This window comes from Pelophylax lessonae (assembly GCF_965119305.1).
Source record: "Pelophylax lessonae genome assembly, chromosome: 6".
Lineage (NCBI taxonomy): Eukaryota > Metazoa > Chordata > Amphibia > Anura > Ranidae > Pelophylax > Pelophylax lessonae.
In genome coordinates, this window is record NC_138773.1 from 236,369,990 (window position 1) to 236,386,275 (window position 16,286).

Sequence of the window (16,286 nt, forward strand, 5' to 3'; positions counted from 1 at the left end):
GTCCTTTTTGGGGAGGTTTTTTTTTTTCATTTTCAGTCCCGGTGGCCACACAGAAAATGCGGGGGGCGGGAGAATCCGTACAAAAGGTAGCAGCAAAACCTCAGAAAATTCTAGGTAATTTTGTAGGTATGAGGTGGTGAGAGGTATAGCGTCAATAATATTCACCTTTTTAGACTGTTTGTTTTGAGCTGTGTTTTAAAAGTCAACCCACAAGTTACATTTTAGTTTGGCTAAATAGTAATGAGTACTGAACAAAATGGCTGTTATAAGGTACAAAATTCTCTTAAGCAGGCAAGTAATTTTACTAAAAGGACAAGAAATGGGGATGCGCATACCAACGCACCAGTGGCCAATAAGAGAGAATCAACTTTTGTTGGTTATAAAGTATAAAATGGAAAGGAAGTAGAAGAAAATGAGTGCATGTGTATACTTATAGGATGGGAAGTATATTGATTCTGTAGGAGAGCAGAATATAGAAAAATACCCCAATGATATTAATCAGCTATTCTTTTTAAGCTTATCCCTATGATATAGAAATATACAGTAAATAATCACTATCTATAGGGAGGCCTCCTCAGACAGTTTGACTGGCCAATTACCATGTCATACATCCAAGCCACTCATTGGTCTCAGTCAAAAAAGGGGTCTCATATCTTCATTATACCTACCAGGCAATTTGACTGGCCAATTACCGTGGGATGGTGACTTGCATCCAAGCCACTCGTTTGTCTCAGTCAAAAAGAGCCCTCATAACTACATAGAAAAAACAGTTTGTTCACCATCAGAATAGACCATGTGATACCCTAAGATATAAAAAAAATACCTTATCTCTACATGTTTCGCTCACTAAATGAGCTTCGTCAGGAGTACCGTAAAAAACACCAAAATCAAAATGATGGGACAAGCAAACATAAGGTCCATGGGGATGAAAGGAAAATGGCAACCTAATATTTGGTCACCCTGTGTTTATACAATTATAAGCAAAATGGCCGCTTTGCGTCCACGTGTCATGACGTGCGTAACGTCACTGCGAAATAAAGTCATCACGCAATCACAAATTGAAGATTGAAGGGTGGGAACCTCTGTCAGGTTTTAAGTTATCTGTCCTTTTTGAGGAGTTTTTTTTCCCATTTTTAGCCCTGGTGACCACACAGGAAATGCAGGGGGGGGGGGGATCTTCTCAAAAGGTAGTTGCAAAACCTCAGCAAATTCTAGGTAATTTTGTAGATATGCGGTGGTGAAAGGTATAGCGTCAATAATATTCAAGTTTTTAAGCTGTGTTTTAAAAGTCAACCCACAAGTTATATTTTAGTTTGGCTAAATTTTAATGAGTAATAGCAATGAGTAGGGTAATTGACATACCTTCTTTTATTTCTCAGGAGATATAGCAGCAGGCGTTGCAATTGAGTTTCCTGTTAACCTGCTGCAACCATTAACAGGGGGCCTTTCTCTTGCCACTCTAGTCTTCCTTTTTGCATATTAGACAATATGCAGTGGTATGGCGATGCCAAAGGAGAAGAATAGAAGAAACCACATAGGCAGCAGTTAAGTGTAGAGGTAATGAGGGAACTTTAGTTTTACCTTTAGGCTGATTCCAGGCGAAATTTAGATGCTTGCACCATTTGCATTTAAAAAAATAGAAATTAAAGCTGTACTCCAGTTATGGATTTTGAATAGTTCTGTTGGCCCAGCCTGGATCAATGTAAGCATGCATACATCCTACCTGCATGACCACTGTGGAAGCAGAGAATTACTGTAGTAGTTGTCAATACTACAGTGATCACTGCTGTGCTTCAGATCAATTCCGAGCGGCTGCCCTGCTGTAGAGTAACCACAGGAGGTTGCTCATCAGCATTGACACTATTCCCAAAATGCTTTGCATTTTGTTTTTGATGACTGCATGCCATTCTCTGATTGGAGAAGATGGAGATTGTGATGTCACTGCCATGCCTACTTCCCCCCAAGGAACAGGACCCAGAAAACAGTGGCATCCACAACAGTGGCGGTAAGGATGCTCTGCTTCCACAGAAGTCACACAAGTATGGCATGTGCATGCCTACATTGGTTTAAGCTAGACCAATATAGCTATTCAATAATGTCCAAACCTGGAGTTCAGATTTAATGATTACAGAGCTGCATTAAAGCGTAACTCCACTTTTGTTGAGAAAAAAACATGCCCCTCTAGGGTGATCTCTGTACATTTAAAACGATTTTTAACAAACTTTGTTGAATATTCCTACCTTTTGTTATTCTGAAGAAATCCCTGTGTGTTTGTCTGTGTCCATGTGGGACAGTAAGTCGAATGGAAGTGGTTTCAAAATTATCAATCAGCTGTGCACCTGCAGGGCTCTAATGAAGAAAGCTGCTGGGTCTGCCCTTTAGATGTGATTTCCTATTGGAGGTATCTCACCAAAAATGAACTTTTTGTTGCATGGGGATCTTGAAATCTGACTTGTTTCTTCGTGCGGACTTCTGGGAAAATCAGTGAGCCAATCTTATAAGCAGGAAATTATATTCTGTGTACAGAACACCTCCAGGTAGCCATATTGCAATTAATTTTCAGAAAATTACAGAGCTGTAGATTGCAAAGGAAAGGTAATTTTTAATAACATTTGATTATATTAATACAGTACAATTGTAAATGTTATCTTATTATTATTATTTTTTTTTATTTGCTATTTTTTTCACCACAAAACAGGAGTTACCCTTTAATGTATTTTTTTCTAAAACTAGGGTTTGGCTTTTTAACATTTTCTGAAGTGAAAATCATAGTGCAGAGATTACAGAGCTTTCCTGAAGCAAGTGCCATCCTAGGAGCATTAAAGGGCCCTGGGCAAGGCAGGGCACTGGGGCCCTGCCTACACAATCACCCACGAGAATAAAAATGCAAATTATCAATAAGGCGATATTTATTGGTACAGCAGTGCCAGGCTAATGACCGCTTCCAAGTTCGGTGGCTGGGTCCAGTGAAAACGCACACTGACGGGAGTCAGACTCGACTGTCCTGTGTGTGCCTGTTCCCGTGGAGGCAGATATGCATTCCAGCAGTTGTGGGCTCCCCAAGTGGCCTGACAGCAGAGCAGGGCCGACAGCTGCTTGCCACCTGCTAAGTTCGGCAGCGGGATGCACACAGAAATCGGGACTAATGCTTGACTGGGGCTGAGTCGCTGGGCAGGTGAGGCCCCCCGGGCAACTTCCCAGCTTGCCTATTCGGTAAAATGGCCCTGCCCAAAGCTCCCATTCTGAAAGAGGTCTGCACAGTAGACAGTGGCTCTACTGTTGACTTCTAGCCCAATATACATAGAAGCACAAGACCAGGAGGCAAATGTTCCCCAGGATTCATTCTGGTCTGGTGATCTGATGATCATTGCAATATTTATTTCCAGAAGTCCAAAGGCAGTAATTCCTCACTTTGGGAGCTGCTGGGTTATAGCAAGAGCTATGACTGCAGATTTTACCTGCAGTGCCATCTCTTTTATAATCCTATAGCATTTTATAGCCATAAAATGCAGTGTTATCCTATTTAAAACATTGTATCATGGTCAGAATTCTGTCTACCTACCAATGTAAACAATGGCTGGACTTGTGTCTGGAACCTGTGACGATGGAAATATGGATATTGCCATTGAAAACTTTTTTTCAAGGGTGTAGGTTTCTGAACTGTCTTAAGATCTTGGTTTTGCAAGCTAGTGAGCCACTGACAAGCATGCAGCCAGTGAATCCTAAAAGCTCTAAATATATAACTTGCCTGCCTGGTTTGGGTTAGAGACCCACCAGTTAGAAAAACCAAGGAACAACCATGGAGCAGCTCCCAAATTTCTATTCTGACAGGTTCTCTTTAAGAGTCCCAGTGTTTATTCACAAAAGGGCCCCATCTACTCTGGAAAACCTATTTCATCAAAAGATCATCTGTCAACCAGAATCAAGAATTCTAAGGTCTGCGGTACATGATGCCTCATGCCTAACATCCATTAAAACTCAGGTCTGATGCATATGATGACATACATTTACGACACTCTGACATTCCGGTAATCCATTCCTTATTAGTAGGTTTATGAACTATACCACTATTATTGGTTGTATGCAGAAATTGACTCCCTTACTAGCTAGCTGGCATTGTGTACAGCAAGTGCTCTATACAATGCCGTTTAACTAGTAAGGGTCCTTTCACACAGGCTTTCAGCCCGGCGGACTCAGTTTTGCTCAGCAGGGATCGATCAACCGATCCCCGCTGAGCAGGTGGATGACAGCTCCGTCTCTGCTCTGTGTGCAGAGATGGATCTGTCAGATCCCCGCTCTCCTCTATGGGAGAGCCTGCTCCTTTTCATCCAATCATATCCGATCTGATCCTCGGATGAAAAATAGGGTTTCCATCTGTCTGGATTTTTACGGACAGGATCGGATTGGATAGCAGTGGGTGTCAGCGAACATGTCACCGCCGACATCCACCACTCCATAGGGGTGCATATGGAGCGTCCGATCAGGTTCTGCCTGAAAAACTGACAGTCAGGCCTGATCGGAAAGCCCGTGTGAAAGGGCCCTAAGGGAGTCAATTTCTGCATACAGCCAGCATATGAATCATTGGGGTAGATTTACTAAAACTGGTGCACTCAGAATCTGGTGCAGCATGGCAGCCAATCAGCTTCTAAGTTAAGCTTTGGCAATAAAACCTGGAAGCTGTTGGGGTCCTATGTAGAGTTGCGCCAGAGTTTTAGAAAATCAACCCCACTTTTTTCATACTGAAATGAAGTTATTGAAGTAAAACGCCCTAGCCTTCTTTTTGTGTATTGCAAAACACCACTTTCTATGATTTAATTTAAGACCCAAATTTGCCAGTCATGCAGATCATGGTAGCATGCTTTAAAACACCATAACAAAGACAGAAAGATCATGAAACATAATTCATTCTGAGTGTATATCCTCTTCTGCCCGGGCTCTCTGGGAACAGATGTGATTGAAATGGATACTCTTAGTCTGTTTTGGATACCTAAACTAAGACATCTGTCATTTTCTTCAGCAGGGGCTTATAATGGAATTGTATGGAGGAAGCTGAAAGTAATGGCAGTATATTATTCTGCATTAAGGAACATATACATATGATGCACAAATATGTGATTTTTGGCTTCTGACTTCCATCACTTAATCATGTGCAAGCACAAATGATATTTCATTTATTTTCCTTGCATGTGATTGGGTATTTTTTACAAAGTGATGCTTTACCTCATTTACTAACCACTTCTGGACCGGAAGGATTTGCCCCCTTAATGATCAGGTCATTTTTTGCGATTTGGCACTGCATTAGTATAACAGACAATTGCGCAGTCGTGCAATGCTGTACCCAAATAAAATTGATGTCCTTTTTCCCAAAAATAGAACTTTCTTTTGGTGGTATTTGCTCACCTCTGTGATTTTTATTTTTTGCGCTATAAACAAACAAACAAAAAAAAAAGAAGAGCAGCAATTCTGAAAAAAAAAACATTTTTTACTTTTTGCTACATAACATTCCCAATAAAAAAAAATCAAAATCAAATTGTTTCATCATTTTGGGACAATTTGTATTCTGCTACACATTTTTGGTAAATCCCAATAAGCGTATTTTGATTTCTTTGGTTTGTGCATCATGTCTAAAAACTAGGGGAAAGATTTGTGTCATTTTTATTTTTTTACTAGTAATGGCGGCGATCTGTGATTTTAAGCCAGATTGCAAAATTGCTGCAGACAGATCGGACACCTAACTGACATTTTTGACACTTTTGGGGGGGACCAGTGACATTACTACAGTAATCAGTGCTATAAATATGCACTGTTACTGTACTAATGACACTGGCAGAAAACAGGGGCAATCAAAGGGTTAAATATATGCCTAGGGGTGTTTTCTAACTGTGGGGGGGATGGGCTTATGGAATCAACACAGAGACCTGTGTTCCTAAATAGGAGGAACACAGGAGCCCTATGATGATTGCTGAGAGAACAACGGTCTGCTGTGTTTACAACAGCAGACTGCCGTTCTCTCTCACAATGGGGAGCAATCACGGGTGCCCAGCAGCAATCATGGCTGCCGGCCCCATTGATCAGCTTCCCCACTGGCGAATGGGCACACGCGCCTATGCCCCCAGGATCGCTCACGCGAAGCGCCGTATAGGTACGGCGATTCGCAGGAACCTGCCGCAATATATCTGCGGTGGCTGGTCGGCAAGTGATTAAGCTCTGGAGTGATTGCCTTTGCAGAGTGTAACTGCACTTACAAAGTGCACAGTCTATGTGCCTTTAGCAAATTAGCCCCAGTGTCTGCATTCGGATCCATGCTCCTGCTTCAGCTGCATGTCAAATTTTGACATGCGATTGTGTCTGTACAGCTGCTGCTTCTGCATCCACTTCTTCTACTACAGCCTGAACACAGCTACATGGTGGAGTCGCACGTAGCAGACAGTGACTCAGCAGAGAGGATGGCTCTCAACGCCCGTCTGAACGAGGCTTTATGTGTTAGCGCATGTATGCATACATGCATTAACCATTAGAACTGTATGCGACTAAACAATGTATGCATCTAAATGTGTCCAAGCATGGGTTCTTTAGGGATGTATTTTTATTTTTGCTAGCTCTGCCAGCAAGAACCTGCATTCTGTTGAAAAATATGCTTATGCCCGTGTGATTGAAGCCTTAAACCGGCCATAGGTGGAGCGATTTTCTTTCCTGCTTCCACGGGTTTCAGCAAAAAAAATCGCAAGATTCCCCCATCAACATAGGCAGTGCTGATGGGGGGAATCCCTCCCCCAGAGCCATTGTGTTCACTGGACAGGGGGATCCATCCCCACCGGGAGAACACAGTGATTACTGCTAATGGATATAATAGCTGCTAGCAATAATCGCATGTAAAATACGACAGGCTGGTTGTACCCAAGTTGATCGATCACCTTAGGTAGATTCAGCTTGCCCATACATGATTCGAATCTCGGCCAGTTCAGGAGGGACTGACCGAGATTTGAACTGTCTAAAGCTGGGTTCACATATATGCGGGTCCAGTTTTGGTGCAGAGTCCGATGCGGTTTACATTCAGCGGTTTAGGAGCGATTCAGGTGTGAGTTTGACACTGAAATCACAACTGAACCATACTGTAAAATGCACAGGATCCTTTCAAAATTTGCATCGCAACCGGCCCACAGATATGTTCACATGTTGTGCTAATTGGATGCGGTTAAAAACGCATAAATTTCACATATGTGAACTGAGCCTTAGGCCTGGTTTTAGGCTAAGTTTTCTTGTGCCTCTGAAAAGTGGTATTTGATAAGCGGTGACAAGGCAATGTAATTCCTCCTCACTGCCTGTTTTAACCCTATAAATGCCACACCAACTTGCTGCATCTGCATGCCTTGCATGCATTTGCGGGGCAATTGAGGTGCATTTTCATTTTCCAATGGGTTGCATTCGACAGTACTCTCTGCTGAATGTGACAGGGAGGATACATTTTGCTGCTGGCAGGAAGAAAAGTGTTGCAAACAACACATACAAAAAATGCCCCTCCGGTGGCATTGCTTACTTTCTCTTCAACCTCATCAGTACCTCATGTCTCTGTTCCGCCCTGTATGAAAACCTGTGGGTATAGCGGCATACATGACAGAATGTAAATATATAAATCAGTGCAATCACAATATAAATTCATACTGTAAATAATATTTAAGTGGCTGCCGACAGCAAAAATGCTTTCACGTCATATAACTGTCATAAAACTTAAAGTGCTGCGCCACTTAAAACAATGAATATGAATGGTAAATACAAATTATAATATATTCAACCGTGCACATCAATAATGCAAACGATTGATAAATGATTAATAGCGTTTTAAACCTATTATGTGAACAACAACATTAGTCCATTGTAATTAATCCAAAAAAAATGTGCAAAATAGCAAATAATGTGCAAAATCAGAAAAGTGCAAGTGCTCTCGTGAACAATCCAGTGCTTGTGCTCCACCAGAAACGGATGGCCGCTCACCTCATGTTCTGACCCTGTTTCTCCAGCGGGTCAGAACTAGCAGTTCCCCTCTTGGGATAAAAGGCAGTCCTGGTAACAATGGGTTAATCGTTAGATCTGAGTAGAGGAGGTGATAGGCTGGATAGATGTTGGAGGACACAGGTCTTTCTGCGGTGACAACTCTGAATAAGGTGCGGAGGGATCCAGGGTGCACAGAAGGAGTGCAAGGATCATGGATACCTTGACTTATATTAACCCATCGTTACCAGGATTGCCTTTTATCCCCAGAGGGGAACTGCTAGTTCTGACCCGCTGGTGAAACCGGTGTCAGAACACGAGGTGAGCGGCCATTAGTTTCTGGTGAAGGAGAGTACAAGCACTGCACTTGCACCTTTCTGATTTTGCTAATTTTTTGCTATTTTGCACATTTTTTTGGGATAGTTGCAATGGACTCATGTTGTTATTCACATAATATGTTTAACACACTATGTATTAATCATTTATCAATGGATTGCATTATTGATGTGCACGGTTGAATATATTATATATGGTTTGAATTTACCATTCACATTGTATTAAGTGGCGCAGCACTGTTATTGAAGTTTTATAGTGCCATACATGCTTCCTGTGCCAGGGGCAGCTTGTGTTCACACCTCACTTCTACTATGCTTCCCGCACAGCTCCTATTCCTCCCCTCCTGGCAGCCAGTGAATGCCGTGTGCAGTGTGCTAGACTCAGAGAAATGATGTCACACACACACTGTGCTACATTGTTTATACTTATAAACAATTCCACCAATGACCAAGCAACCAGAACAAAATTACGGCATTGCCCAAGCACTTCTGGCAGTAGGCTGTCCCTGTTTATACTACAGAGGGATGAGATATTAAAGTGGCTATCAGTCACTTAATTTCACAAGCCTGTAGCATGTCAATCAGCACCTGACAACACTTAGGGCTCATTTACACTGGTGGTAAGAACTGCCACACCTCCGAAAGGCAATCCATGCTCAGATTGCTTTTCAGAGGCGTTTGACAGAGGGTGAGGAGGTAATATTGGCACTTTTCCACTCCAAGTACCGGCTCGGCTTTACTTGGCCCTGCTTGGTCCTGTTTGGTTTTCCACTTCATGGTACCGCATGGTACGGTGTTGGAACGGTACGGTACGGTTTGGTATGGTTTGCTTTTCCACTAAAGTAGTACTAAAGTAAGTGGGTGGGATAGTGGGTGGGATAACAACGATTCTCTGACCAATCAGTGGCTAGTAGTGACAAACAGTCAGTTGCATGCAAAGGATTGTGGGATATGGTACCGGTATGGTACCTCTTGGAACCACAATTGAGGTGGTACTGTTTTAGAGAGCCGTACCGTTCGGTTCCATATAGTGGAAAAGCGCCGCCGTACCGTACCGAACCGTTCCTACACCGTATCATGCGGTACCATGCAGTGGAAAAGCACAAAAGCGAGCCGAACCTGTTCGGTTCCATGCAGTGGAAAAGCACCAATATGTCACCTCCATACTGTCCATTTTAACCCCTTAAGCCTGGGTTCACACTATTGCGATGTGGGAACCAATACGATTCCAGTGCGGGAATAAAAGGTTCCTGCAGCATTTTTGTGCGAATGCAATGTGAGTTCAGCCATACAAACTGTATGACTGACTGAGTTCGCATCGCACAGACATCGCATGTAATTTGCACCGCATTGCTGATGTCTGTATTCGCAATAGTGTGAACCCAGGCTAAATGCCGCACTGTAAGTACACTCCTATGACCCACATGGAAAGAATGACCAAGCAAGCATTGACCATACTTCTCTTTGAAAGGAGAACTTCAGGAGTGATGTGCTTAAAGTGTTCAGAAATATGACTTTTAAAGGGCAGCGTAGAGCAGTGGTCAGGAGTGCTTTACATTCAGAGCTTCGGGGTCTAAAGTGCATAATGTGCACAAAGTGCAGGGCTCAGGAGTGTATAACTGAATACTTTATTATTCCCACAGAAAAATTTGTGCAGAGCTTAGGAAGCATAACATATTGAGCGTAGGGGTCGGAAGTGTATAACACACAGAGTGCAGACATCAGGAGCAGGTATCGTACAGAGTGCAGGGGTCAGGGGTGGTTATCTCACAGAGTGCAGGGGTCAGAAGTGGTTATCGTACAGAGTGCAGGGGTCAGGAGTGGTTATCACACAGAGTGCACGGGTCAGGAGTGGTTATCTCACAGAGTGCAGGGGTCAGGAGTGGTTATCGCACAGAGTGCAGGGGTCAGGAGTGGTTATCGCACAGAGTGCAGGAGTCAGGGGTGGTTATCACACAGATTTCAGGGGTCAGGGGTGGTTATCGCACAGAGTGCAGGGGTCAGGAGGGGTTTTCACACAGAGTGCAGGGGTCAGGAGTGGTTATCGCACAGAGTGCAGGAGTCAGGAGTGCGTAAAGCAAAGTCTTGTGTTTTAAGCACAGCAGGCAGCATAACTGTAGACAACCCTTCAGGTTGAAGATTGAAGGTGACAAAAGGGTTAGAGTGTTAGGAGACTGGTGGGGGGTAGCACAGGCAAGTTACTAGTAGTGAGAAAATAGGGAGGGATTTTGGGTCAGTTTGTTCTGCGTGAACTCGTGGCCCTCTCAGCCTGCATGTTTTCTGACAAGTCCCTGCCCTCCCGCCCTATTTGTAAAAATTTGGTGTTCTTACTCAGATTTAAAAAACAACCAAAAGAGCAAGACATTGTTTTGTATTTGCTAACTATTTTTAACTATTTTTTGTAAGGGAAAGCACTGTTTTATTATTATTATTTATATTGATGTCTATAGGAACTCATGTATTTCATTTTCTGAATACAAGAGGTGTCATTGGTTAATTTTAAATATATTTGTTATGGCATGTTTTTTCTTGTCACAGCTGGTAGTTATCCCTATTGTGGGCTGAGGTGGCAGGCCGCTGATGGAGTAAGTATAAACTTTATTACAAGAGTTGGTGCAACCTTACAGTTGGCCGTTTACTTGGTTAGATACTGAGTCATCCATAGAATTAGTGGCAGAAAGCCCGAATAAAGCCTAGTACACACTACTAGTTTTTTTTTTTTAGTTCAAAAACTGACAGCTCAGGTCTGAGCCGCTGTACTAACAATCCGATGTTAGTACCGCTATATCCCTGCTGTTCTATTGTGTTCTGACAGTGGGACGCCCCCTCCCCCCACTACAACACGCGGGTCAGCATTCTCAGCCATTGGCTAAGAGCGCTGACCAGGAGCCGGTCGGCAGACCTTTTTAAGTCACAAGCTTTCGACAGAAGCTGGCCTCTGTTGGACTGGCTGCCATACACATGGCCCGAATGTCGGCCGGTTTCTATTTAACCGGCCGACATTCAGCCCGCGTGTACTAGGCTTTAGTTCCTGAGCCTAACCTGAGCAACTGGAAGCTGTTTTTTTCCTGATAAAATTTGCTACAAAGGAAAGTTTGAGGTATGCACCGTAAAAGGGATTCTGGATTTAGTCATATGTTCTTGGTTTAATTGTTTATTATTTACATGGTATACAGAACTGTGCTAAGTACCAATACCTAACAAAAGTATCAACCCAATGGAAAAAAAATTAGATTGTCATTTTGGGTATTTATTCTTATGCATAAGTAAGGGGAGATGTGAACACTGGATCCATCATGAACAGTATGCGGGGGTCAGGAGTATTAATACAAGTGTCAGGAGTGTGTATCCCAAAGAGTGCAGGTGTCAGAAGTACATAGGACAGGGTGTACAACCAAAAATCACCTTCTCCTCCCAGTGCAAGTCCCCCCCCCCACCAAGGCCAAATCTTACCCAATCCTTTAGCAGTACGGATCTCTCTCCACAACCCTAAACCCTCCTCAGCACAGTTCCACTCCCAGCACCATCTCAACACAGACCCCCTTAGGACCGATTCCACCCCTTCCCACAGCACATACACCCTTTTCATCCCTTTTGTCAGTACTGATCACCCCTCCAGTATAGACCCCCACCCCCAACCCTAGCAGTGTAGACCTGCCCCTCCAGTACAGTGCTTCAGTTCAGGTCCCAACCCCCACCTCAAGTAAAGACCTGCTCCCTCCAGTATAGACCCCCTCCATCCCCACCATAACAGACCAACCTCCCTCTAGTACAGACTCTCTCCCACCAGTACAGATTCCCCTTCCTCCCTACCAATACAGACCCACTTCCCTGTACAGCTCTTCCCCAATTACAGACCTCCTCCCTCCAGTACAGATCCCTTTCCCTCCTAGTTAGTACAGGCCCCCACCTCTAATACAGACCTCCTCCACCCCCATCAATATAGATCGTTTCCCCCCCCTAATCTCACTAACTAGGGGCAATGGAGAGATGCAGTGGCAGCAGAAAGTTACCCCCTAGTCTTTGCATGGTTACTGGAGCCCGAGGAGCTTATCATGACTTTGCTTTTGAATGAGCTTCAGGGGTATTTACATATAAATGAGCAGATGGAGCACATTCATATGCAAAACAGGGACTGATTCATTCATATGTAAGTCATGCAATTAATAATTTGTATGCAAATCCAGTGACAATTTGCATAAGCTGTTGGGTACAGTGTGCAAGGCACAGCCTTAGTGGGACACTAAGCCCCTGTACATGGGACAGTGATAGTAGGGTGAAAATACCGTACAGTCCCACACAACATGGGACTAATGGGAGGTATAGGAAAAGCACAAGCAGGACCCTATTAGTGTTGCTATATCCTTGTCCGGTTAGGCTGGAGGTTTAACTTGTATCGATTCTGCATTACTGTACTACATCTAAAAGTTTGGAGTGTATTCAGTATTCCAGAGAATGCATTTACAATCCACATATACTGGCAACTGGGCTGCAGATAGTTAATTTGTATATTTAGTTGACCTGAACTGATAGAATAGGTTGGCACATACGTTTTTATCATGCACCTGCTACCTTTATAAAGCACTTATACTGCCTCTCCCTCGGCGTGCAGCTATCTTAAGTACATGAAGTTCTCTACACATCTGTTACTGTTATTCTTTTATGTAGAAAAAAAGTCAAACTTTTTGACATTATCTCTTTCCAGCTTAATAAGCCGATCTTATCTTAAAATGTAGCTCATTTTTTCTGACCAATAAGAGGTCATAAAGAAGGCCAGTAAAGTAGACTTTTGAAATAGTATACATTATTCATCTTGTTCTGTTTGGCATTTGCCAACTTTTTATGTATCTGTGATGTCTAGGGAGAAAGTATTAAATGTGTGTTCCTATGGGAATCCACTGCATACTGTAGTTTGTGACAAACTCACTCAGGACAGAGGCTTTTGCAGGGGACTGCACACTAGCCTCTTGCCTACTGTCTATGGACCCTGGCATTTATAGGAGCACTACTCTTTATGAGGTATTCTGGGGGGGGCGGGCTTGGTGTAATGTTACTTTGGATTCAAGTCCATGTCTACCCAAGACACACAGACCAAGGGACTTTAGGCCAGGGATCCTTGTTAAAGGCCTAGATGGCACATTACTGCTCCACACAGTCAGACTCATAGCAGATGGTAATCTCATCAACTCAAGTCACCTGTCTTTCACCCATTGTTAATTGTTATAATTAACGCACCTATTGTTAGAGTAATATGTTCTCATATGGGGTATATATTCTGTGTGACTTTGTTCAAAAAAGAGTTCCAGATTTGCAGCTAAAACAAGTTCTGACTAGTTCTTGGTTGCAATATGCGGCTATAATATCTGCTATCTATGTTCAAGACTTGAGGAAGCAGGATACTGACGGAAGCACTCAAGCACAGTGTGGGTTGGTTCCGTCACATTGTTGTCTCCAGAATGTTTGTATGAGCACAGAACTTCATCCCTTTATCCACTTGCCTACTGGGCTATTTCCCCCCTTGCTGCCCAGGCCAATTTTCAGCTTTCAGCGCTGTCACACTTTGAATGAAAATTGCGCAGTCATGCAACACTGTACCTATATCATATACCATTTTTAGCATTTTTTTTTCACACAAATAGAGCTTTCTTTTGGTGGTATATAATCACCACTGGGTTTTTTATTTTTTGATAAACAAATACAAAAAGACTGAGGCCCCGTTCACATACGAGCAACGCTACTTCCAGGGTCGACCTCCGAGGTCGCGGTGCGAGCAGCGTGCCGCAACCTCGGAGCGGCCGCCACGGACTTCATAACATTGAAGTCTATGGGGGTCGCCCCAAAGAAGCTCCGGACCCTTTTTCTAAGTCGGAACGACTTGTGTCGCTCCTATTAGAACGGGTCCGCAGCTTCCCTATGGAAGGCGACCTACGGCGACCTGTGAGGCGACCAGGTCGCCTCACAGGTCGCCTTAGTGTGAACGGGGGCTTAAGATTTTGAAAAATAAACGAAATGTTTTTTATAGTTTGTTAAAAAAGTTTGCAAACAGGTAATTTTTTTCTCCTTCACTGATAGTGCACAGATGAGCACCGATAGGTGGCAGTGATTGACAAAAAAGGATACACAGCGCAATTTGGGATATATAAAATAAAGTGACTAGTGCCAAAGTAATTATATAGGTGGGTAATAAAAATGTGCAATGTTGCAAATAAATAAATAACTTCACCCAAATGTGAATCTTACAAAACTATAATAATAGTGTAAAATCAAGTGCAAATATTAGAAACAAATATATTTACATTATTTAGTATAGCATAAAAATCAATCTTCACATCAATATATCTTGCAATGGTGCATAAACACATAAATAAATAAATCAATAAATAAAGTCGCCAGTGAAAGTGTGGTGTGCTTAAGTGCTCTTTAATATACAAATTGGTGACAATCCGTGCCAAAAGATAAGGTGCAATGGAGAGAGGGTCCTCTCCCCATGGATACTTCCACTTACTAGACTGCCAGGACCCCTTAGCAGTATTGCATGTGGGTCAAACTCACATAGTCCGGTGTGGAGTAGGATCTTCTCTTTTAAGGCTAGTCTTGTGGACTCCGATACCCAATCTTTCCTCTGTGGGTCAATAAGTGTGGGACCATATAAAGGAAAACTCACAATAGTGTAATCCCGTTTTGTAAACTTTATTGAATAATGCAGAAAATAAACTCACATTTCAGGAGTAATAACAAGCCTTGTAATGATACAATCTCCTAGGCAGAGAGGCCTTCCGGACTTGCGGTGACTGCACGGGCTGTGCTGGTCCCGGCTTGCGTTCCATCGAGAGCGGAAGTGACGTATGCTTCAAGCGTAAACCGGAAATTGCGTCAGTGATTGGCACTGAGGCTGCACTGGAGGGCATTGATCAGGAGGCACTGATGAGGCTGCGCCGATGGGTGGCACTGAGAAGTGGCACTAATGGGTGGCACTGATAGGCAGCACTTATAAGTGACACTGATGATGAAGCACTGATTGACAGCACTAATGGGCACTGATAGGGGCCACTGATAGGCAGCACTGATAAGTGACACTGATGATGAGGCACTGATGGGCACTGAAAGGTGGCACTGGTGGGCACTGATTAGCAGTACAGATGGGCACTGATGCCACTGGTGGGCACTGATTAGCAGCACTGGTGGGCACTGATTAGCAGTACTGGTGGGCACTGAGGGGACCAATGTCCCTGTAACAGAAGCTGATTAACGGCTTTCTTCCTTTTTCCTCACACTGTCAGCGTGAGGAGAAGAAAAAAAGCTGATAACCGGCTTTTGTTTACTTCCATGATCAGCTGTCTTTGGCGGACAGCTGATCATGTGATAAGGGCCACTGTGATTGGCCCTTTACCTCGATCTGTGATGAGCCAAGTCCCAAGGACTCGGCGATCACAGAGCACGCCGCCCGCAGCGTGCGGGCAACGCGAGAATGGGAAGACGTCCATGGATGCCCTCCTGGCTTTATAAGCTTGCGCTAGTCTTTCGGCTATAGTGCGAGTGGGAAATGGTTCATTATTAAAGCAGATGTAAACCCTAAATGAATGATTTTACTTGATAAAGGATTGTATATAGATATTTATATTTGAATTTTGTTGTCATCTTTTGTTTCATAATGTGTTGCTTATCAACCCTGCTAATCTCATACATATGTTTTATGTCTTCATGCACTCTAGCAATGCATGGTATTTCTTAAGACAGGTTTCCTGATGGTGAGAACAGTAGATCATGTCTGCATATAGTGTGGTAAAATGGCCCCTTGCAGTCTTCATCAGAATCTTCTGTGACAAAATGACAATGCAGGAGCACAATTGGAGGACAGGGAGGGAAATATCAGAAACGTAGATTTGCTTGATATTGCTGTAAATCACTTTTTTTCAACAAATTATCTTGGACTCTTGGATGTTTGCTCAGCGCTCTAATTGG

General features: G+C 43.3%; 1 protein-coding gene across 1 annotated transcript in view; it reads left to right on the forward strand.

Annotated features, from left to right (window-relative positions):
* CERKL (CERK like autophagy regulator) overlaps positions 1 to 16,286 on the forward strand; it is a 270,516-nt gene that overhangs the window by 19,708 nt on the left and 234,522 nt on the right. The gene's annotated exons all lie outside the window — the stretch shown is intronic.